This window comes from Pipistrellus hanaki, assembly GCF_964339955.1.
Source record: "Pipistrellus hanaki genome assembly, chromosome: X".
NCBI classification, from domain to species: domain Eukaryota; kingdom Metazoa; phylum Chordata; class Mammalia; order Chiroptera; family Vespertilionidae; genus Pipistrellus; species Pipistrellus hanaki.
Genome location: NC_140524.1, coordinates 65682457 through 65708576, shown reverse-complemented (window position 1 = coordinate 65708576; position 26120 = coordinate 65682457). Strand labels below are relative to the sequence as shown.

The window sequence follows — 26120 nt, the reverse complement described above, 5'->3', positions numbered from 1 at the left end:
CAATTAAAAAATGGGCAAAGGACCTAAATAGACACTTCTCCAAAGTGGACATACAGATGTCTAAGAGACATATGAAAAACTGCTCAGTCACTAATAATCAGAGAGATACAAATTAAAATAACAGTGAGTAACATCTGTCAGAATGGCTACCATCAACAAATCAACAAGTGACAAGTGCTGGCAAGGATGTGGAGAAAGGGAACCCTAGTGCACTGCTGGTGGGAATGTACAGTCATTGTGGAAAACAGTATGGAGTTTCCTAAAAAAATTAAGTATGAAACTGCAGTTTGACCCACTGATACCACTTCTAGGAATATATCCTAAGAAAGCTGAAACACCATTCAGAAAGAATATATTCATCCCATATGTTCATAATAGCTCAATTTATAATAATTAAGATCTGGACAGCCCAAGTGCCCATCAGTTGATGAGTGGGGGGAAAAAAACTGTGGTACATTTACACAATGACATGCTATCCAGCAGTAAAAACGAAGTATCTCTTACTATTTGAGATAGCAGCGAAAGAACTATAGAATATTGTGCTAAGGTAAATAAGGCAGTTAGAGAAAGACAAGTATCACAGTATCTCACTCACATGTGGAATCTAATGAACAAAATAAACTGATGAAATAAAAGTTCCAGAAACATAGAAGCATGAAACAGACTGTTGAATCTGAGATGGAAGGCAGGGATGGTGGATGAGAAGAGATTAACCAAAGACCTTGTATGCATATATGCATAACCCATGGACACAGACAATAGTGTGGTGAAGGCCTGGGGCAGGGGGCAGGGTTGGGCTAGAAAGGGTCAATGGTGGAAAAGGGGACATATGTAATACTTTCAACAATAAAGATCTTTTTTAAATGTATCCATGTCGCAAATAGTAAGAACTCCTTTTTTACCGTAGCATAGTATTCCATTGTGTAGATGTATCATGGTTTTTTAATCCACTCATCTACTGATGGGCACTTGCATGGATGGAACTGAAGAGCATTATGCTAAGTGAAATAAACTAGTCAGAGAAAGATAAATATCACATGATCTCACTCATTTATGGGATATAATGAACAACATAAACTGATGAATAAAAATAGATCCAGAGACAGAGAAACATCGATCAGACCATCAAACTTAAGAAGGAAGGTAGGGGAGGGGGAGTGAGGGGGAGAGATTAACCAAATGACTTGTATGCATGCATATAGGCGTAACTAATGGACACAGTCAACTGGGGGGTGAGGGCATGAGTGGCAGGGGGATGGAAGGGGAGAGTAATGGGAGGATAAGGACACATATGTAATAACTTAATAAAGAAATGTAAAAAAAGGTATCCATGTCAACTCAAGGTTATAAGTTAATTAACAATAGTAATAACATTAATATAACGTTTAATTTTGAGTACATAGTATGTGTAAGACACTTTGGAGCACATATATTTATCTCGCACATTAAATGGCTCTTTAGTCAACTAAATCATCAGGCAACCCAGTTAGAGGCTCAACTGACTCCTCCCCATTCCTCCCACTGAATTGCTCCACTCTAAGGCTGAATCATTTATTTGCCTTTTGGTCATCAATACAGCTCAGGCCTGGTCTGCACTGCTATTTACCAATTTCATTTCATTCTGCATTCCCATAGACACAAGTCTTCCTGTTGAATTACATTTAAAGGTTATGATTATTCTCTTTGCATGCTTTTGGTCCTATGATGAAAATAAAAAGTGTCCTCATTTATTTAAGAAATTTATAATTATCTTTAGCAAAATTACTGGTTGGGCAAGTAATTAACACAAATTACTTACTCCTCCATGATAAACAAAGGAAATTCATGCCACTTGATGAAGAACCCATGTCCTCAAAACACTGTGGACATAAAGCACATTAATAATTGTGTTAGTTTCCTGTAGCTGCCATAACAAATTACCACAAACATGGTGGCATAAAACAATAGCAATTTATTATCTCACAATTCAAGAGGCCAGAAGTTTAAAACCAAGGTGTCAGTAAGGCACATTCTCCTCTGGATGCTCCAGGGAACAGTCTATTCCTTGTAGCTTCTATAGCTACTGCCATTCCTTAGCTTGTGGCCACATCTTTCTCTTCTCCATCTTCACTTTGCCTTCTCCACATTTCTCTTTTCTCCTGTGTGCTTGTGTTTGTTTGCTTCTTTAATATAAGGACACATGCAGTGGCATTTAGGGTCACCCAGATAATCTAAGGTGATCTCAATTTGAGATCCTTAATATCTACATAGACTTTTTTTCAAATAAGGTAATGTTCACAGGTTCTGGGAATTAGGACATAGACCATTTTTAGGGCTATTATTCAGCTCATTACAATAATCAATGCTTAAAAAATAAAGACATCCCTAAAATTTTCAGAATACCTGAAAAACTAATAAGGAGATCTTGGGAAAAAGAATCCCAAACATTTAAAAGATATCAGTAATTGTTAATATACTTAGAAAAGAATATTAACAATATTTACAATAGCCTAATTTACAATAGGTAAACTAGTTCAATATAAAAATGGGCACAATTATAATCTTTTCAGCCCTGGATGGTGTGGCTCAGTTGGTTGGGTGTCATCTGGTGCACCAACAGGTTGCCAGTTTGATTCCTAGTCAGAGCACATGCCTGGGTTTCAGGCTCAATCCCAATAAGAGGTGTGCAGAAGACAGCTGATGAATGTTTCTCTCTCCCTTTCTTTCTGAAAACAAACAAACAAACAAACAAATAACACAAAACAAAAACAAATATCTTTTCAACCATATCTGCCTATAAAGCTAGCACAACTTACAGTGTCACTAAGTTTAAGACAATAAATATAAGCTTATAAAACTACAAACTTTCAATGAAATTTTATATTGAAAGTGAAAGATGCTAGGCATAAGTATGGAAAACAAAAAGATGCCAGGCCATCTTTGCTTTAAAGATATTTTTTAAATAATATTTTCATCAGTTTGGAATAAATGTGAGGTTTTTTAAAATTGAATTTATTGGGGTGACATTGGTTTATAAAATTATTTAGGTTTCAGTGGTACACTTCTATAATACATAATCTATATATTGTATTGTGTATTCACCACCCCAAGTTGAGGCTACTTCCATCAACATTTATTCCCCTTTACCTGCTTCTACCTCTCCCTACCCCTGTTCCTTTGGGTAATCACCATACTGTTTGTCTATGTCTATGAGTCTTTCATTTTCTTTGCTTAATCCCTTTACCCATCTCACCAGACTCCACCTGAGAGCTGTAAGTCTGTTCTCTATATAAGTCTGTCTCCACTTTGTTAGTTTATCTTGTTCATTAGATTCCACATAAAAAGTGAAGTCATATGGCATGTCTTTCTCTGACTAAATTATTTCACTCAGCATAATAATCTCCAGGACCATCCGTGCTGTTGCAAAAGTCAACCCACCTTAATTATAATGACTCACCAACCCAAGGATTTTAGTTGTAACACTTCCATTCCTCGGTTCTAACAAACAGACAACTTTTTTTTTTTTTACTCCCTGAGTACTCAGCAAACACATGAATGCACTAATGCTGTAAAGCAGTCGTCTTAAAACTGTGGTCCATATCATGAAGATTTTTCAGTGGATAAAAAGCAATGATAGTTTCAAGGGAATCCATTTGATGATCCTCAACTTCCACATGTATTCTTTTCTAAATTTCAATTGCTGAGAAAGAATATGTAGATAAGAAGTCCCATTTCACTATGGCTCTTGTCTGTCTTGCCTAAAGTAATGTATATAGCAGAGCATGATGTAGATCAGAGGTTGAGCATGGACCTCTGAACCAGGACAATGCAATTCCTGGTCAGGACACATGCCTGGGTTTCAGGTTCAATCCCCAGTAGGGGGTGTGCAGGAGGCAGGCAATCAATGATTCTCTCTCATGTGGATGTTTCTATCTCTCTCTCTCCCTCTTTCTTCCTCTCTGAAATCAATAAAAAAAATATATGTTTTTAAAAAAGAAATATTTATATACTTTTCATCTACTCTGATTCTTAAAAAATATATTTATCTTTATTGTTAAGGGTATTAAAGATGCCCCTCCCCCATTTACCCCTATTGCCTATATCTACCTGGTTCCTGTCCCATCCCAGGCCTTTACTGTGCAATGCATATACGTATACATGTAAGTTCTTTGATTAATGTCTTCCTGGCCCCTGTCTCCCTTCCCTTTGATATTCATCAGTCTGTTCCAGGTTTCCATGCCTTTGGATCTATAAATTCATCAATTTATTTTCTTCATTAGTTTTACATATAACTGACATCATGTGACATTTGTCTTTCTCTGACTGGCTTATTTCCCTTAGCATAATAATTTCGAGGTTCCTCCATGCTGTCTCAAAGACTAAGTGGTCCTTCTATTTTACAGCTGTATAGTATTCCATTGTGTAAATGTACCACAGTATTTTTCATCTACTCATCTATTAGGGGTACATGGAATACTTCAGATCTTGTATATTGTAAATAATGCTACTATGAACATAGGGGTGCATATATTCTTTCTGATTGGTGTTTTGGGATTCTTACAATATATTCCTAGAAATAGGATCATGGGTCAAATGGTAGTTCCATTCTTGACTTTTTTGAGGAAACTTTGCACTGTTTTCCATAGTGTCTACACCAGTCTACATTCTACCAGTAGTGTACTAGGGTTCCTTTATCTTCCACATCCTCGCCAGCACTTGTTTGTTGATTTATTAATGATACACATTCTGGCAGATGTGAGGTGATACCTCATTGTAGTTTTAACTTGCATCTCTCTGATTAGTGACATTGAGCATTTTTTTCGTATTTCTCTTGGCCATCTGGATGTCCACTTTGGAGAAGTGCCTTTTTAGGTCCTTTGCCGATTGTTAAATTGGATTGTTTGTCTTCCTTTTGTTGAGTTGTATGAGCTCTTTATATATTTTGGAAATTAACCCTTTATCACACGTATCTTTGGCAAATATGTTCTCCCATACAGTGGGTTCCCTTTGCATTTTGAGGATGGTTTATTTTGCTTATCAGAAACTTGTTAGTTTGATTTAGTCCCATTAATTTATTTTTTTCTCTGTTCCTCTTTCCCTAGGAGATGTATTGTTGAAATTTCTTCTTGGTGAGGTTTCTGACATTTTGCTGCCTATGTTTTCTTCTAGTTTTTTTTTTAATGGTTTCATGACTTACATTTAATATTTGATCCAGTTTGAGTTTATTCTTGTGTGTGGTATAAGTTAGTCGTCTAATACCTATAGCCAGACTCATCAAGAAACAAAGAAGAGGATCCAAATAAATAAAATCAGAAACAAAAGAGGTGAGATAACAGCTGACACCACAGAAGTATAAGGACTGTAAGAAAGTGCTATGAACAACTATATGCCAACAAATTGGACAACCTAGGTAAAATGGAAATTCCTAGCAAAACATAATCTTTCCAAACTCAACCAGGAAGAATAAGAAAACCAGAAGAGACTAATAAAAACTAATGAGATTGAATCAGCAATCAAAAACCTCCCAGCAAACAAGTCTTGGTTCACAAGGGAATTTTCCCAGATATTCAAAGAAGATCTAACACCTATACTGTTCAAACTATTCCAAAAATTCAAGAGGAAGGAAAGCTTCCAACCTCTTTTTAGGCCAGGATTTTCCTAATTCCAAACCAGGTAAAGACACTACAAAGAAAAGAATTACAGGTAGGTATCCCTGATGAACATAGATGCTAAAACACCCAACAAAATAATAGCAAATCACTTCCAGCACTACATTAAAAATATCATACGCCATGACCAAGTGGGATTTATTCCCAGGATGCAAGGGTGCTACATTATTTGAAAATCAATAACTTGAATACATCACATGAACAAATTGAAAGACAAATATCATGTGATCACATTAATAGATGCAGGGGAAAAAAACATTCGACAAAATAACAACACCCATTTTGATAAAAACTCTCAGCAAAGTAGGAATAGAGGGAACATACCTCAAGATAATCAAGGTCATATATGACAAACCTACAGCCAACATAATACTCAATGTGCAAAAACTGAAATCATTTCCCCTAAGAACAAGAACAAGACAGGCATGTCCACTTTCACCACTCTTATTCAAATAGTACAGAAATTCTAGCCACAGCAATCAGAAAAGAAGAAAACATAAATTGCATCAAAATTGGAAATGAGGAAGTGAAACTTTCATTATTCACAGAATCCACCAAAAACTACTAGAGTTAATAAATGAATTCAGTGAAGTTAATAAATGAATTCAGTGAAGTTAATAAATGAATTCAGCATATAAAATTAACATCCAGAAATTGATGGCATTTTTATACACCAATAATAAACTCTCAGAAAGAGAAACTAAAAAAAAAAATCCCATTTACCATTTCAACAAAAAAATTAACACACGCAGGAATAAACAAAACTAAGGAGTTTAAATACCTGTACTTAAAATACTACAGGGTATAGGTTAAAAAAAATAGAGGAATCTACAACCAAGTAGAAGCATATACGATGTTAATGATTTGGAAGAAAAAAAACATTATTAAAATATCCATACTACCCTAAGCAATTTGTAGATTCCACACTATCCCTATTAAAATACCGATGACAGCCAAGACCGGTTTGGCTCAATGGATAAAGTATCGGCTTGGGGACTGAAGGGTCCCAGGTTCGATTCTGGTCAAGGGCATGTACCTTGGTTGCAGGCACATCCCCAGTGGGGGGTGTGCAAGAGGCGGCTGATCGATGATGTTCTCTCATCAATGTTTCTAACTCTCTATCTCTCTCCCTTCCTCTCTGTACAAAATCAATAAAATATATATTTAAAATACCGATGACATATTTCACAGACCTAGAACAAATATTACAAAAATTCATATGGAACCAAAAGACCCCAAATAGTCCCGGCAATCTTGAAAAAGAAGAAGAAAGTTGGAGGGATCACAATACTAGATATCAGGTTATACCACCGTGTTTCCCCGAAAATAAGACATCCTCCGAAAATAAGACCTACTTACAGGTTTCCTTCTGAGTGAAATATAAGGCATCCCCTTGAAAATAAGCCCCCCCCCCCCCTAGGCTAAACATGAGAGATTTGGTCCACTGATTCTGAAAAAAATGGAGTCACAAGAAATTCACCAGGAAATTCAGGAATTGGATTGTTATGATGATGTTCCAGAAGATGATGACATGATTGTCATTGAATAAATGAGTAAATTCTTGATACTGTAAGATTCACAGTTTGTCTGGTTTGTGTTGACAACTACCATACTACCGTACCGTATACAGGTAATAAATTTCCTTTATTTTCATTTAACAATAAATGTGTACCGTATTCTTCTTCATGGAAAAATAAGACATCCCCTGAAAATAAGACCTAGCGCATCTTTTGGAGCAAAAATTAATATAAGACACTGTCTTATTTTCAGGGAAACAGGGTACAAAGCTACTGTACTCAAAACAACCTGGTACTGGCACAAGAACAGGCATATTGATCAATGGAACAGAACCAAGAACCCAGAAGTCAACCCAACCCATTTTGCTCAATTAATATTTGACCAATGAGGCAAGGGCATACAATAGTATAAAGATAATCTCCTTAATAAATATTCCAATTCTTAATATGTACAAGGCCCAAATAAGTAAAAAATTCTAGGACACTAAATAAAAGAATAATCCCAAATACTGGTAGAAGTGTTTAGAAAGACAATTATTCTATTAACTGGATAACATACTTTAGCAAGGCATATAGCATCTGATTCTTTGTTGTGAACAAAATTAAAGGAAGCTGTTCAGATTATAAGTCATTAAAATAGGTTTTGATAATAGATCATTATAATTTGCAGAAAATAACTTAAATAAAGTTCAAAGAATCAGGTAAGATTGATAAACAAAACTTACATTCCCATCCATTTATAAGCAAGTATATAATCATTTATATCTTAAAAATAGAAAAACATACAGAAAACTGGTGCTAAACCTATCAGACTCTGGCAATAATCAATATTAATCCATAGATATTGTAGACAGCACCTGGGAAGACACATAGGCATTTCTTTAATTACTGTCAGCTGAACTCAGGGCGATAGGCAGAGCCACGCCCTGGGAACATGAGGCTGGAGATATTATCAGCTTGACCTTCATATCAGCCCAGGTGTCAGCAGGGGCGGGTCTAGATATGTAAATCCACTCAAACACCAGGAATGCTAGGGCCTATTCAAGAATGCAAATAAGCTGACAGAGAAACCAAGATGGTGCCATAGGGTAGACACCTGAATGCTGCCTACCACAACAATTTTGAATTTAGAGCTGGAAAACAGGGGAAACATCATTTTGAAGTGCCAGGTGGCTGGCTGAGAGGAGGCTCTACCATCTGGGAATGAGAGAGAAGGCACGCTGAGCCTCAAGAACTGTAAAGGTGCAGAGATCTGTGTGTGAGAAAAGGCAGCCGCCAGAGTTTGCTGCTGGCTTACTCCAGGCACACAGAGAGGGCGGACAGCTAATACACAGCTGGATTTCTTGTTCGGGAGGAAAACAGAACTACCCTATTGCTCTGATAGATGGCCCCAGACAGGGAGAGGCCAGACTGTCAGGCAGTGGGCAGAGATCTCTCAGAGGTGTGTGAAGCCAGCAGCCATTACTGCAGGACCCAGGGAAGGCCTGATGAGAAACCAAAGCTTGTCTGCACCACACCAAGACTCCACCCCATCCAAGTGGAGCATGGAAGCCCTCCCGGAGGCTGGCTTTCTCGTTCACCACAAATAGGACTCTCGTGAGGAGGGACGAATCCAAAGCTTGTCTGCACCTATACCAAAGAGGTGCATGCTCCTGCAACCAATCTTGTGGGACTCACCAAAGCTTGTCTGCGCCACTCTGAGACTCTGCCCATCCAAGCAGAGTACAGAAGCCCTCCTAGCTGACACACTGCTGATCCTCACAGCCAATTGGCTTGGAGATCAATGCTTCCCAGTGATAGCAACAACAAGCAAGGCTTAACAACAAGACTGCACACACAGCCCCCAAAGGGCTACACCAAGACTGTCCACCTCAGGTAACTGGGAAGGCTGTGCTACTGGGCTCTACCAGAACACCTAGCACACAAAGCTATTCCATCAAATCAGGGAAAAACAACTAAAATGCAGACAAGAGGCAGGACACAAAGGAAGGAGATGGAGGAAAAGAAAAGAATGGACATTGAGTTCAAAACTACTGTTTTAAGGTTTTTCAAGAATTCCCTTAAAAAGGCGGATAAAATAAATGAGACTTAAGAGGATATGAAAAGGGATCAAATAGAAATAAAAAGGGATCAACTATAAATAAAGAAAACATTGTCTGAAATAAAAACTATTACACAGAGTCCTAAAAACAGTCTGGAATATCACAAGAATAAAGACAAAGATTTGGAACACAAAAAGCCAGAGGACACTCCTCCATAGAAGCAAGAAGATAAGAGAATCCAGAAAGTTGAGGATAGTGTAAGAAACCTCTGGGACAATTTCAAGCATACCAACATCAGAATTATGGGGATCCCAGAAGAAGAGAGAGAGCAAGATACCAAAAGAATATTGGAAGAAATAGTGACAGAAAACTTCCCAAAACTTCCCCCACCTGGTAAAAGAAATAGACTTACAAGTCCAGGAAGCACACAGAACCCCAAAGAAAAGAAATCCAAAGAGGACCACACCAAGACACATCATAATTAAAATTCCAAGAGCAAAAGACAAAGAGAGAATATTAAAATCAGCAAGAGCAAAGCAGGTAGTTACCTATAAAGGAGCACCCATACGATTGTCAGCTGATTTCTCAACAGAAATGATGCAGGCCAGATGGGAATGGCAAGAAATATTCAAGGTGATGAATAGTAAGAACCTACAGCCAAAAATACTCTACCCAGCAAAGCTATCACTCAGAATCAAAGGTCAGATAAAGAGCTTCACAAATAAAAAAAGCTAAAGGAGTTCATTACCGCCAAACCAGCAATATATGAATTGCTGAAGGGGGTTCTTTAGAAAGAGGAAGAAGATAAAGATAAAAATTATGAACAACAAATACATAAATATCAACAAGTGAAACTAAAATCCAAGGGAATTAAAAAATCTGATGAACAATATTAACTGGTGAATATAATAGAATCAGAGGTATGGAAGGGGAGTGGACTGACGATTCTCAGGGAAAAGGGGAGTGGGGGGTGCTAGAAAAGACTGAATAAAAACTGTGCACCTATGGATGAGGACAATGGGAGGTGGGGAAAGGGCAGAGGGTGGGGTGGGAACCTGATGAAGGGGAGCAATTGAGGGGAGGGGGAAAGAGGAACATTTGTAATAATCTGAACAATAAAGATTTATTTTAAATAAATAAAATAAAATTCTGCCACAGGGGGGGAAAAAAGAATGCAAATAAGCTCCTTTGATCCTAAGTTTTGGTGATACTTCCTGGTATTTGAGGATATAAAATAAATGTGCTGCAAGGGCTCAGGGTGGTCGAATGGCATCCTACCTGGCTCTCAGCTTGCTTCTATTTCTGTGTCTTGCTCTCTTTATTTTATTTCTCAATCTCTGGCCGCCTCCACTTAGAACTGGTTCATTCATCTCTCTTCTCTTGCTAGACACAGAAAAGGGAGATCCCTGCCACATCAGGCCCCCAAAAGATATACCAACTAATTGAAAAAAAAACATATTAATTTCATAAATATATTTACTATAAAGGTTTTATAATTTTAATGAAGGCTCAATCCAGAACTTTTTTTTGACATTTTATTATTTTATTTATTATATACATTTTTATTTTTTTATCTTAATAAATCTTTATTGTTCAGATTACTACAATTGTTTCTCCTCCCCTCCCCACTTAGCTCCCCTCCCCCTGGTCTCAATCTCACCCTTTGCCCTTACCTCCTCCCCCCCCAGTTCCCCGCTGTCCTCATCCATAGGTGTATGATTTTTTCCCAGTCTCTTCCCATACCCCCCGCACAGAAACCCCTTTCCCCCTGAGAATTATCAATCTCCTCCCATTCTATGTCCCTGATTCTATTATATTCACCAGTTTATTCTGTTCTCAGATTTTTAATTCACTTGACTTTTAGATTCACTTGTTGATAAATATGTATTTGTTGTTCATAATTTTTGTCTTTTTTTTCCTTTTTTTCCCTCTTTTTAAAAAATACCTTTTAGCATTTCATATAATACTGGTTTGAGGGTGATGTACTCCTTTAGCTTTTTCGGATCTGTGAAGCTCTTTATCTGCCCTTCAATTCTGAATGATAATTTTGCTGGTTAGAGTAATCTTGGTTGTAGGTTCTTGCTATTCATCACATTGAATATATCTTGCCACTCCTGTCTGGCCTGCATGGTTTCTGTTGATAAATCAGCTGATAGTCGTATGGGTGCCCCCTTGTAGGTAACTAACTGTTTTTCTCTTGCTGCTTGTAAGATTCTCTCTTTGTCTTTTGCTCTTGGCATTTTAATTATGATGTGTCTTGGTGTGGTCCTCTTTGGATTCCTTTTGTTTGGGGTTCTGTGTGCTTCTTGGACTTGTAAGTCTATTTCTTTCACCAGATGGGGGAAGTTTTCAGTCATTATTTCTTCAAATAGGTTTTCAGTATCTTGCTCTCTCTTCTTCTGGCACACCCATAATTCTGATGTTGGTATGCTTGAAGTTGTCCCACAGGCTTCTTACACTATCTTCAACTACTATTCTTGCTTCTGCGGAGGAGTGCCCTTTTCCTCTTTGTATTCCAGCTCTTTGACTTGTTTCTTGCATTCTTCTAGTCTGCTGTTGGGTCTCCGTATAATATTTTTTATTTCAGTCTGTGTATGTTTAATTTCTAGTTGGTCCTTTTTCATATCCTCTAGGTTCTCATTAAATTTATCAGCCTTTTCTAGGAAATTCTTGAAAAACCTTATAACCACGGTTTTGAACTCTATATCCAGTCTTTTGTTCTCCTCCATTTCTTTTGTTTGAGATCTGTTTCCTTTTCTCTGCATTTTTGCTGTTTCCCTGAGTTGGTAGGGTCACTTTGTGGGCCTGGGTGCTCTATATGGTTCAATGGGTCAGCCTCACAGTTGCCTGATGTGGACACTCTTGGTGCACCCCTTTGTGGACTGTGTGTACAGCCTTGTTGTAGTTAAGTCTTGATTATTTTTGGTGTCACTGAGAGGAATTGACCTCCAGGCCAATTGGCTGTGGAGACCCACTGTGTCTATAATGGAAGAATTGCTGTGCTGGAGACACATTTATGGGAGAGGACTTGTTCCCATAGGGCTTTGGTGCTCACCGAGTCTGTCTCTTGAACCTGTCCCTTATGAGAGTAGTTGAAATCTGGTGTTGTCTCACACCGACCACTAGATACCCTAGTTTCCAGATCTCCAAGGGGGGGGGGGGTGCAGTTCAGCTACTGTCTGAGGCCACCCAGCAGGAGCTACCACAAGAACTACAGTTTTGTCCTCTTTGCTGGGACTTGGTGGTTTTGTTGCTGGAGCTGCAATTTCTTTCATTAAGCTACCACAATACAGGCCATTTATATGCAAAACCTGGGTGGTGCCTGGGTGGGTTTGTAAAATGTGCGGGGTGGGGTCTTAGGACATCACTAGGCTGGGGAGTGGCAAACAGCGATGGCTGCCATCAGCCTTCTCTGTCCTTCTGTGTTTCCAAGTCCCCGGATTTCCAAGTCCCCACATCCCTACGACCCAGCGCAGTAAACAATGATTGCTGTGTGCACCTCTGCAAGAGAGTCACCCTCACTTTCGGACCCGATGGCCGACAGACCAGCTTCTTCCTGTAGGCATCTGGGTCCCCCACGTGACCCCAGAAACTGGATTTCAAAGTGATCAGGAGTTTGTTTCCCTTTGGGTTGAAAAAAAAAGCCTCGCATCCTGTGGTCCACCACCAGCCGGATTTGAGTGCCTCTGTACCTAGGCTCCTCAGCTTTTCCTCAATCCAGAACTTTTAACCCTTAGGTATTTAAGGCATCAGGAAAAGTCTTTCTTTTTTATATCTATATATAGTTCAAAACAGTTTGTGATACAATACTTAAGAGGTAAAAGAGCCATAGAAGTTTAAACAAACAAGAACAACATCATTTGCACTACTAAGGAAGGCTTTATGGAAGTATGATTCAGTTTTCTAATATAATTCAATATTCAGACATTCAATAGTTAGCTCCTAATATATCAAGGTACTATTGTTTAGTTCTATGTAAAGTTTCAAAATGAACAAAACAAGGGCTTTGTCTTCTCAGAGTGTATAATTTGGTTAACTAAGGTAAGAATGTAAATATTTCAATAAGCAGAAATGGAAGATTATTGTAGGACACAGGTGGATAAAATGTCATTGGTGTGGATGAAAGAAAATGACAAATGAAAAACAATACTGAGAAATATCAAGTACTGAGTAAGTGCAAGTTACAGAGTTCTGTTAGATAGCAAATTTGTTTTAAATCAACTAAAATTAAGTAAAAATTAATTTTAAAGGGTATCTTAACACAAAAAAAAGAACCAATTTTAACCAGATTTTTATTGATTAAAATAATTTTGACAGGGACAGGCAGGCTATGTTATATGGGTACGTAGATAATGAGAGCCTCAAGACCCATGACAATCATTGACTTCAGGCCATAAATGTTTGCATATATTGGTGGAGACATTAAGTCAATGAAGAGTGAAAAAAATATTGGGAAGGCTAGATTACAAAAAGGTCTAATGTGCACTGGAAAATAACATTTCAGATTAATATTTGAAGAGTAGTGGTGTGGAATATTCAAGAGAGATTTGAGGGGCAAAGAATGAAGGCAGAAACATTTCTCTCTCTGTTAAGATGGTGACTTTCCCATCATGTCAGGGTTTTTTTTTAATTAGGAAAACTATATTTGGCTTGGGGAAAAGGGTATTTGCTGGTGTACCTAAGATCCTTCATATAAAATTGAATTATCAAGGTCTTCTGGAAGGAAAGCTTCACTGTGATCCCCAGCTATCTTGTAATGCTCCTCACTCAGGTATGCTGTAACAAATCAAATCCACGCAATCATATCTGTTACAAGTTGGGTACCAAAGGAATAGCAATCAGAAGGAGAAGGAAATGAGTTTGTGAAATTAAAGGAGAGAGGCAGGAGAAAGTCAGTGCTTGGAGGACTCTGAGAATATATCTGAATTCAGAGGGCTATATATCTTCCCCCTTTTTGCTAATCTGACAACTGTTTATAGGTCTGGGGTGGGAGGTTTCAGAATGGAGAAATGGAGACTGTTTCCTAGGCCACTATTAAAAGTTGATTTCTTTAAATATTATTCCCAGAAAAATTACTATGGCTCTTTTCTCTTGTGAACATACAAGCAAATATGAGGATCAATTTAAGAGATGAAAGAGAGATGACAACAGAATATAATACATGATCTTAGAATAGATCTTCAACTAAAGAAAAATATTCTATGGACATTATTGGGTCAATTAAAATAGGAATACATACTGTAAGATAAAGTATTATCTCAATGCTAAACTTACTGAATTTGATGGCTGTACTGTGATTAGTTAAGAAAATTTTCTTATTCTTTGGAAGCATACACTAACATTGTTAGGTTAAAGGGCCATTAGGTTTGCAACCTATTCTCAAGTGGCTGAGGAAAAAGACTCTGGAAATTAACCAAACGCTTGCAGCAATCCAGGGAGCATTTATTCAAGAAAAATTGTTTCACCTCAGTAAGAAGAGTGAGCTTTGTTAGTTTTTAAAACGTCTCTTATTCCCATCTCTCCCCTCTAACTCTGAAATAGCCTTGAAAAGTAACAGCCCACAATCATAGTGAAAACCACTAGAGGGGGAAGAATGGGGTTGAAACTCCTTTAAAGATCTATTTTCAGAAAATTGTCATTATTTACTTACCTGGTAGTTTCCTATAATATATCACTCACAGGCTTGTCTTTATTTCATCTGACTGGTAGTTCTGTCAGTGAAAATAGCCTCTTCTCTGGGGACATATATTGAATACAGTGGCAGTTGTTTATAATCATGGCTGTCTGAGGCAATGTGATAACAAACAAGACAAGCAATACACTAGCCAAAAAGCTTTAAAGGAAAAGCTGTGGAAATATCTATGAGGATTTGTAAATCTTTGTCATGTACCTGGTAACTGCAATGGGCACATGCATGTGTAGGGCTATGCTCATGCCCAGGGTCATGTGCATGTTTAGGAAATACCTGAGAAGGATCTGACTCTCTCTATACAAGTAGAAAGTTAAAGCTGAGGTTAAATTGTTTACCTGCCTGATTATTGAAGATAGGCCTCCAACATGCACACAGAGGCCATTGGCAGACTGGGAGAATTATTATTTTCAGTTTTTTAAGGAAATCTCTGTCCAATAATTAGATGCCCAATAAAGTGGGCAATCAGAGACTTGAGTGGCCACATATAAGAATACAGGCTGTATAGGATTAGTTCAGAAAATAAGCAATATTAACAAACCCTTGGGTTGTAAAAGAGGATCTGATTTCCAGATGTTTCACTTCACACAATAACAAAAAACATTACCAGATATGAAAAAAGCAAAGAAAGTATGGCCCATACACACACACACAAAAAGAATGATAGACAGTCCCTCAGCCCAAATTTTGAACTTACTAGACTTTAAATCAGCTATTATAAATATTTTCATAAATTAAATGAAGATATATCTAAAGAACTAAAGGAAAGTATGAAAATAATGTCTCACCAAATAGGGAATATTAAAACAACACAAATTATAAAAATGAACCAAATAGAAATTCTGGAGTTAAAAGTATAAAACTGAAGTAAACATTTCACTAGAAGGTCAAAACTGCATATTTAAGCAGGCAGAAGAAAGAATCAGTGATCTTGAATATAGGTAAATTTTGATTAACAAATCTAAGATAAGAAAGAAAAAAAGAGTGAAGAAAAATGAACAGAGCCTTACAGACCTGTGGGACACCATCAAATGCAACAACATACATATGATAGAAGTCCCATACAACATACACATGATAGAAGTCCCATAAAGAGAGAAGCTAGAAAATGGGGCAGAAAAATTATTTGAAGAAATAAAAGCCAAAATATTTCCAAATTTTATGAGAAACATTAATCACATCCAAAAAGCTCAACAAATTCCAAGTAGGGTAGATCCAAAGAGATCTATACCTAACACACTATTATACATTAATCAGGAACTAGTTTATTTAAATTATAGTATAAAATGGGAGAAATAGGCTAGTGGGAAGAAAATGAAGATAAAATAAAGGGGAGGGGAAGTTAAGATATTTATACAATTATTTGTCATTTAAAGATCAAGTCTGTGGTATTTAATTTGTGAAATGCCTGGGAAGTAATTTTCAGGAAAGCTATACAAAGCATACACAGTAAAGAGTACTTCCATTTTAAGAATGTGCTGACATATTTAGAATAGTGGTCTGATACTGAGCCATTGCTGAACACTGGTCATAATACCTGTAGACTACATGATGAACTATTTGTTGCACAGTTATTCCCCTCATGGATTATTTGCTATTTTATTTTATTTATTTTTTTATTAATCCTAAATCATAACCAAGGACTTTTTTCCATTGATTTTTAGAAAGTGTGGAAGGGAAGGGAGAGAGAAAGAAAAGAGAGAGAGAGAGAGAGAGAGAGAAAGAGAGAGAGAGAGAGAGAGAGAGAGGGGAAGAGAGAGACACATAGATTGATTGCCTCCCACTTGCATCTCGAGCTGGGCTGGGGATGAAACCTGCAAGCCTTGGCCATGCTCTTGACCGAGAATCAAACCCATGACACTTTAGGTCAACACTCTAACCTCTGATCCACACCAGGCAGGGCTGATATTTTATTTTTAATCTAGCTCTCACTTCCTATGGTCTCTTAACACCTGTAGATGAAGTTCATTTAAAAAAAAAAAATCACAATGTACTTCAAAATTTAACAGAAAAGAAATTTAAATCACATGATGCTTGGGATTAACAGAGAAGTGATCATATATTCAAATTCATTCTGTAATTAACATACCAATGAAGTATCTCCAACATTATGTATGTATGTATGTATGTATAAATTCATAAATAGTTACTTTTGAACTGTATCATAATTGTTAATGGCTGCCAGGCTCAACAACAATTCCTGACTTTTAGAAACTTAAATGCATCTATTTCAAAGTTTTTATGCAAGGCAGACTACAATTAGAAGACTATCTCTTTTACTAGGCACCTTATCATACACCCTTTGTGTGTAAACACTCCCTATCTCCCGATGCAGGAACTCCACACAAACTAAGAGGGAAGAGCAAAGGAGATGTTGAAAAGAACAGAGAGCCACAAGGGGTATTCTGTTAACAACCATAACAAATACACACTCACTGCCCTAAGTCTGCTTACTCTCCTTGTGTCTGCCTCCCTCAGTTCCTTCGGGTCCAATTTCTCTGTCCTTCCACCAAATTTAGACTTAGTTTCTACCTCCTCCCCACAGCTCACTACACTACACATCCCAGCTCTTGTTCCATGACCTATTCTAGGACTTTGATCCTATACCTATATGTCTTACTCAACTAACTATATGTTGCATGCATGGAAGGTTTCTTTGGGTGTAGGAGACAAGCTTTCATGGACAGTATTAAAACTGAATACCTATTTACCTTTATTAAACCCATGCAGTTTTATTTTGAGAAAACACAAACTAGAACAGAATAGAAGCCAGGAGTGACCAAGAAAATGCAAAAGCTACATTTTAGAACAGTTGGAAATTGACAACTAGCTTGAAAAAAAATTAAAAGAAGCAGGTACTGGCAATCTAAAGAGTCCTAGAAAAATTACAAATTAAAAAGAAAAAATCCAATATTAAATAATGTGGGTGAGCCCCCAAATGTGCTACAGGTATTTGAATATGTACATGTTCACATATTCTTGGGAACTGGGTTAAAAATACATTTTATCCCTTTCCCCAAACTCCTCAACAGCACCTGCAGCCACAAGGACAAACCCACCCTCCTCTGCAACCCTGAAGTATTTCCAAATTTGGAAACTTAATCTCCAGCTCTTTCTGGCCATTTGTAAGAGGGACAGTAAGTACTGAATGGCAAATGTGAAACTATAAGAGATGGTGAGAAATGTAGCCACAGAAAGCTTTGATTCTGTTTCTAGGCTGGGTAGCAGCACAAGGGAGAGGAAAAACCCTAACAGTGGCAAATCCACACCATAGCTGCATCTTGCAGTGTCCATTCTGCCATTGCCACAAAGTAAATAAGGGGAGGGAAGAACCCCTTTTTCAAAACAGATCTAGATGCTGAAACTGGTTTGGCTCAGTGGTAGAGCGTCGGTCTGCGGACTGAAAGGTCCCAGGTTTGATTCTGGTCAAGGGCATGTACATTGGTTGAGGGCACATCCCCAGTAGGGGATGTGCAAGAGGCAGCTGGTCGATGTTTCTCTCTCATTGATGTTTCTAGCTCTCTATCCCTCTCTCCTCCTCTCTGTAAAAGATCAATAAAGTATATATATTTTTTAAAAAACAGGTCTAGAGTGGGTGTGTGGTTTCAATCTGGCAGTCTCATTTTACTTCAGTGGTTTTGGGGAGGGTGGGAGTAGGAAAATAGAAAGAGAGGAGGAGGTGAGAGAAAACACACAACCATTTTGTAATTACATTTCGGAATCATTTCATTACGTAGTTTCAATTCATTGAAAATGTTTTTTTCTTCCAGCCCCACTCCTTCCTTAAAACTCTTGTTCCACTCACTACCTCCCTGCATAACACACACACACACACACACACACACACACACACACACACACACTCTCACACACCAGTCACACAAACACATGTTACCCTTGATAGAATCAAAGCAAGCAAAGAAGCTGCACCTCAGTAATTGCCTTTGTAATCAGGCATGTAAACAATATTCAGGTTTTGTGGCCTTGAGAATGGTTTAACGATAATGGTACCATTTTACTTTTACTCAGGAAAATAAAAGGAAACTAAAATATTTAATAGGTGCAAATATTGTGCTTCTGCTACAATTAATAAATAATACCAAACTGAAAGAATAGCAGTGTGTGACAACATATTGAATGATGCTGTTTCTGATGTAATACTCCAGTGAAAGCCTTTACGAAATTGTATGCTGCTATTGCTTCTTGGCCTTTTGGCTAAGGTCAAGTGAAATTGTATGCTGCTAAACACATTAAATTGACCTCTAAGGGCTAAGGCATGATATTCTGTTGTTGTGTATCTATTTTACTACTTAATGGCTCTCATTTTTTAAGCCTAACTCATATTAGGAAACAATGAATAAAAAAAGCAAGCAACCTGAGGTATGGCTTGATGAATCTATCCAGAAACTAGTATGAGTTTTGGACACAGATACTTAGGTCTCTGACAAAGGAGAAATTATCACTGTTGAGCATGATACAGGGGAGGCCAGGGCTTCTATATTGAATTAGTCAACTCTGTTCTTTAGACATTTGAATCAGTCTGGTGTACTTCTCAAAAATGGCTCCTGGTTCCCTCACCTTTTCACAGCTCAACCTGGAGTGAAGTCATAAAGAATACAGCACATGAAAAAAAATGGAAGTTCCCAAGCTGGACTAGTAGAAAACATTTTTACAAGGTCAGCAATACTTGCATGTACAAGGAGATATTTTGAGGAAAGTTTTACCAAGTATTAAATATGTTTTTCCCCTCTCAGAAATTCTGAGAAACAAAACTACTTGATTTGGCCAACTAACTAATAAAATCTAATTAGTTCTGTGATTTTGTTTACTATTTAAGCCTAGCTATCAGTGGATAACTGTACTGATACAAAGAATCTAAAGCCTCAATGCAGAGGTTCTATATAGAATATATAAAAAGAAATAAATTTCTGTTCAACCTGGGCACCAGGGAAAAACAAAAACTTGAAGAAGGAAGAGCTATAGGTAACAGAGTTTCCAGGACGTTATAGGAGCTCTAGGGGATTAACCAATGTGCACACACAAGGCTAGTAAAACATGTACATTTTTCCTAGGCACTCAAGCCACTGTACACATAATATATTTCTCATTCTCCCCAAAGCCTAGTAAAGAAGACGAGGCAGGTATTTTTCCCCACCACTTTGATATAGCCTTAGAGGCTTTGTCCTCTTGCCTGAGTCTCCAGAATTTCACTATTGAGTAACACATAGACAAATATTGCATAAGCAGAGCTGAAATGTTGCTTTTAATTCAGCTTCTTCATCAAAGTTCAGATCCACGGAACAATGAGCAACTTTGCATTAATTTTCCAACATTACCCACCTCATTTGAATGACACTATTTTTATGACAATGAATGTTGTATGGGTAACCTGAGTGAGAAACATCACCATGCATTAATACTCCATTTGTATGCCATCTCCCTAAGATTCTGAGGCATGTTTTAAAGCAAAGAGAAGCTGAAACCGGTTTGGCTCAGTGGATAGAGCATCAGCCTGTGGACTGAAAGGTCCCGGGTTCGATTCCAGCCAAGGGCATGTACCTTGGTTGTGGGCACATCCCCAGTAGGGGTGTGCAAGAGGTGGCTGATGGATGATTCTCTCTCATCGATGTTTCTAACTCTCTATTCCTCTCTCTTCCTCTCTGTAAAAAATCAATAAAATATATTTTTAAAAATAAAGCAAAGAGAATTTATACCTAATTAAAACCACAGGAGCAGAAATTAGTTTCTTAAGATTAGTGTGTTTTTGAGGCAGCCAGACTAGTCTGTCCATCAGATTTTCTAAAGAAGGAGGGTGAGAAGGAAAGCAGGAGTGGGCAGGGGGGATGAGCTAGCTGCTAGGCAGTTGTTTTTAAAGATGCTGATTTAGGTAGGAAGGAATGAGAGTATTTAAAAAATGGACCAATTGTTCCCACATTTTCCTCTTTTCCCCTACATATCTAAGACCTGCTCTTCTGGTAGAACCACAGGGGGGGAAATAATGTTTTGAGTGACACTGAACAGTTGAAGGATGAAGAAACAAGCATCTGAATAATCCACAAAGCAGATGGCTTGAGATAAAAGGAAAATGAAATGTGTCTCATTTTATCAATGAAGAAGCTAAAGCAAAAGGAGAAACAGGGACTTGGCCTTTTTTAAGAGTAGTATTGTTTTTAAATTTAGTATTTGCCAACTATTTCTAAGTCCTCAGGCTGCAAAACAATGAAATGAAGAAAATCTAAAAGTTTTCTTGTTTCGCACCTTTTTTTTTTTTTTTTTTTTTTTAAAGACTGAAAGCGTTCATCTGATGAGGGAGCTAAGACCTGTCTAGACGATCTTATGACTGACCTTAAAGTCACAATTAAACAAGCCATTGTGTGTGTGTGTGTGTGTGTGTGTGTGTGTGTGTAAAATTATTACAGCATTTTTACACTTAATTTTGTGCATTCAACAAACATGGGGGAGAATGAGAAGATATGGCACCCATTATAGAAATGGGAAGACTGAGTTCAGGTAAGATGGAAAATTTTTAAAATATTCAGTACCCATGAACACACAATCAAATAATGTCTAAGGATGATATGAAAGCTTTTTCTAAAATTCTCATCTTAGGCTCATCAACCCTTTGCAGAAATTCTTGTTATTCAAAGTTGTTCAAAGCTACCAAACCACCAGGTTTAGTCTAGGCTACTTGGACCTAAAGTCATCACCTGGCTCTGCTATTAACTTAGATACCCCTATCTAGGGAACCTGTTGATTACATTTACAATGATTAAATTTATAATAACTAAAACCTGTTGATTACAATTACAATGATCAAGGAGAATTAAAAATTTCAAGTTTCTAAAGGACTTAGCTTTCCCTCCAGCAAAAAAGAATTATAGCAACAGAATTCACATACCTCACAATTCACCTCAGAAACTCTTTCAGGTAGCAAACAAAGTTCATAGGCTCAAATAATTAAAATACCACCACATCTCCCTTTTCTCTATAGGAGATTCAACTTCTTATGCCTCTCTGGTTCCTCTATCAACCCTCCATCTCAGAGATCCATAAAACAGTAAAGTATGATAGCAGTCTTTACCAACCTCCACTCTGAAAATAGATATTTGTGTCTATACCCATTTACTCCTTCCCATCCTTTGTCGCCAGAGTTGAAAAGTCTAGCTCTCAGTCCCTTTGCTGCCATTCTTCTCCTCTGACTAGTACTCCTCCTTCAGCCCTGAAATTCAGCCACCCAAACTTCAGACCACCTCCTACTTCTAAATAAATAACTTTGTCCACCCCACCCAGGCCAATAGGTGGCACCACACACAGCTACGGTAGCTGTTTCTTTTTTCTTTCTTTCTTTTTTTAGCCAAAGAACATAATATACATTTATTTTTTCATTTTTACAATTATTGTAAAATATATATACTATTATATTGACTATCTTAACCATTTTAAATGTACAGTTTTATAATGTTAAATGTAGTCACATTGATGTGCAACTAATAGAACTTTTTCATGTTGCAAAACTGAAACTCTGTTCCATTAAACAACTCTCCACTCCCATCACCCAGCCCCCTTCACCTCTATAACCAAATTCTTTACCCTTAGGGGGTGTGCAAGAGGCAGCTGATCAATGATTCTCTCTCATCGATGTTTCTAACTCTCTATCCTTCTCTTTTCCTCTCTGTAAAAAATCAATAAAATATATAAAAAATTTATTTATTGATTAAGGTATTACATATGTGTCCTTATCCACCCCCTGTTGATTCCCCCCATCCCCGCACTTATTCCCTAACCCCTCTGGTGTCTGTGTCCATTGGTTAGAGTTATATGCATGTATATAAGTCCTTTGGTTGATCTTTCCTCCTTACTCCCACCTTCCTCTACCTTCCCTCTGAGGTATGACAGTCTGATCGATGCTTCTCTATCTCTGGATGTGTTTTTGTTCATCAGTTCATGTTGTTCATTATATTCCACAAATGAGTGAGACTATGTGATATCTATCTTTCTCTGACTGGATTATTTTGCTTAGCATAATGGTCTCTAGGACCATCCATGCTGTTGCAAATGGTAAGAACTCCTTCTTTTTTATGGCAGCATAGTATTCCATCATGTAGATGTACCACAGTTTTTTAATCCAGTCATCTGCTGATGGGCAATTAGGCTGTTTCCAAATCTTAGCTTTAGTAAACTGTGCTTCTATGAACATAGGGGTGCATATATCTTTTCTGATTGGTGTTTTTAGTTTCTAGGGTTATATTCCTAGAAGTGGTACTGCAAGATCAAATGGGAATTCCATTTTCAGTTTTTTGAAGAAACTCCATACTGTTCTCTGCAGTGGCTGCACTAGTCTGCATTACCATCAGCAGTGCATGAGGGTTCCTTTTTCTCTGCATCCTTGCCAGCACTTGTCATTTGTTGATTTGGTGATGATAGCCATTCTGATATGTGTGAGATGGTACCACAATGTCATTTTGATTTGCATCTCTCAGATAATTAGTGACTTTGAGCATGTTTTCATATGTCTCTTGGCCTTCCTTATGTACTCTTTCAAAAAAGAATATTTTTAGTTCCATTGGCCATTTTTTATTGGGTTATTTATCTTCCTTTTGTTAAGTTGTATGAATTCCCTATAAATGTTGAAGTTTAAACCCTTATCAGAGATAACATTGACAAATATGTCCTCCCATGCAGTGGGCTTTCTTGTTGTTTTGTTAATGGTTTCTTTTTCTGTGCAGAGCTTTTTATTTTGATGTAGTCCCATTTGTTTATTTTCTCTTTAGTTTTCATTGCCCTGGGAGCTGTATCAGTGAAGATATTGCTTAGGCATATGTCTGAGATTTTGCTGCCTATGGATTCTTCTAAGATTTTTATGGTTTCCTGTCTTATGTATAAGTCCTTGGTCCATTTCGAGTTTATTTTTGTGTATGGTGTAAATTGGTGTTCTAGTTTCTTTCTTTTTTTTTTTCTTCATATATCTGTCCAATTTTCCCCATGCCATTTATTGAAGAGACTGTCTTGATTCCATTGTATGCTCTTGCCTCCTTTGTCAAATTGAGCATAGTGGTTTGGGTCAGCACAATTTACAAAGCTAAGATTTGGAAACAGCCTAAGTGCCCATCAGCAGATGACTGGATTAAAGAACTGTGGTACATCTACACAATGGAATACTATGCTGCTGTAAAAAGCAAGGAACTTCTACCATTTGCAACAGCATGGATGGTCCTAGAGAGCATTATGGTAAGTGAAATAAGTCAGTCAGAGAAAGATAAATATCACGTGATCTCACTCATTTGTGGAATATAATGAACAACATGAACTGATGAACAAAAACTGATCCAGAGACAGAGAACCATCAATCAGATGCTCAAACCTCAGAGGGAAGTTAAGGGTGGGTGGGGGTAAAGGGGAGAGATCAACCAAAGGACTTGTATGCATGCATATAAGCATAAGCAATGGACACAGACACTAGGGAGGTGAGGGCATGAGCAGGTGAGGGTGGTTAATGGGGGGAATGAGGACATATATGTAATACCTTAATCAATAAAGAAAGAGTAAAAATACCTAAAAATTATTGGAAGGTGCCTGAGAAAGCAAATAAAGTCATTATGCAAAGAAAAAAACAAAGCCATAGAAATGCAGAGATGAAATAAAAGAAAAATGATACCTAAAATAAATAAATAAGCATAAATATGAGAGAATAGATATATCTCAAGTGCACAAGAATCTAAATAATTTATGTAGATTCTCCTTCCTCCAAGAGATGATGCATGATACCCCAGTCTTAAAGTGTGAACTGCCTAAAGAAGATACTTCCAAAGAGTATATTATGTAAATGGAAGCAAAACAGTAACTTTACCCTGGAGAAGCTCGACAAACATTATCTCAGCCAGTTGATCAAGGTCAGCATCAACATTGATGTCAGGTTGATAATATATATTATAGCTAAAATGTGCTAATATTTTGGTACTTTACCTCTATGGTCTTTCTCCATAAAACCTATAAACTCAGTTTAATCATGATAAAAACATCAGACAAATCCCAATTGAGGGACAGTCTATAAATACTTGACTATTAATTCTAAAAACTGTCCAGGAAGTCTGAGTAACTGTTAAAGTCAAGGAAGCTAAGGAGACACGATGAGTAAATTTAATGTCAAATCATTAGATGGAATCCTGGAACAGGAAAAAAACATTAGTGGAATACTGAAGGAATATGAATATAGCCTATACTAGTAATTAATAATGATATGTTAATATTGGTTTATTAGTTGTGACAAAAGTACCACAGTAATGGAAGACATTAATAAATGGAGAAGCTGGTTATGAGGTATATGGGAACTCTATATTATCATGACAATAATTCTGTACTAAACTAAAAAGTTTGTTAGGAAAACAGAAAAAAACTACAAAAAACATATTTGGCTCAATTTAAGAATAAGTTTTCTGAAAGATAGAAACTTGAAAAGAAGTAAATGTATTTCTATTTATAGGCAATATGATCTTATGTAATAGAAAACCCTAAATATTCCACACACACACACACAAAAAAAAAAACTTTTAGAACTAATACAAAATCAGGACAAAAATCAATATGTAAATAAGTTATGTTTCTATATACTAGCAATTAACAATCTAAAAAGGAAATTAAGAGACTTCCTGGAAGATGGTGGCCAGGTAAACACTTGTTTGGGCTGCCTCCCACAGCCATATCAGTGCTGCAACAGGGGATCTCACCTGAGACCTGAAAAAAACCACAACTGTGGGGCCCCGACCTGCGCTGACACGCGGATTCCACAGAATGGTTGGATTTTGCCTAGGATTTTGTCTGTGTCCCAACAGCAAAAGCGAAAGAGGCAGCTGCGGCAGCTGCAGAAGCGGCAGCTGCTGGGGCGGGCGGTAGAGACAAAAGCGAGCGCTAGGACCCCGGAAATCTGCGTCCACAGAAACCCCCCACTGTTGGGTCTGGCATGATTTGAGAGAGTGGACGGGGGTCCCCAACGTTGCTACTAGTGGGTTCTCTAGGGAGCAACCCATTCTGATCCGACACAGTGGGAAAACATAGGAGTTGGAAAGCAGTCTGTTTGTAAGTGCACGCAGACTCACCCATTGCGCACCTAGGCTGGTTCCCCTGCAACACTTTGCTTCTGATTACAAAGGAGAGATCGCCCAGATTGGCTGACCCTAAGAGACAGCAGGGGGAAACTGCTTTTCTGGAAACTGAGAAGCAGAGCAGG

The 26120-nt window shown here is 37.6% G+C and overlaps 1 protein-coding gene across 10 annotated transcripts in view; it reads right to left on the bottom strand.

Moving 5' to 3' along the window:
* The window catches only part of NEXMIF (neurite extension and migration factor), a 365486-nt gene that overhangs the window by 240307 nt on the left and 99059 nt on the right, over window positions 1-26120 (bottom strand). For 5 of the 10 annotated variants that reach the window (XM_084869421.1, XM_084869416.1, XM_084869415.1 and 2 more), the window contains one exon: window positions 1799-1859. The exons of the other annotated variants lie outside the window; for them this stretch is intronic. The gene's annotated coding sequence lies outside the window, so the exon portion shown is untranslated. The remainder of the gene's footprint in view (window positions 1-1798; window positions 1860-26120) is intronic. 10 annotated transcript variants of the gene reach the window in all.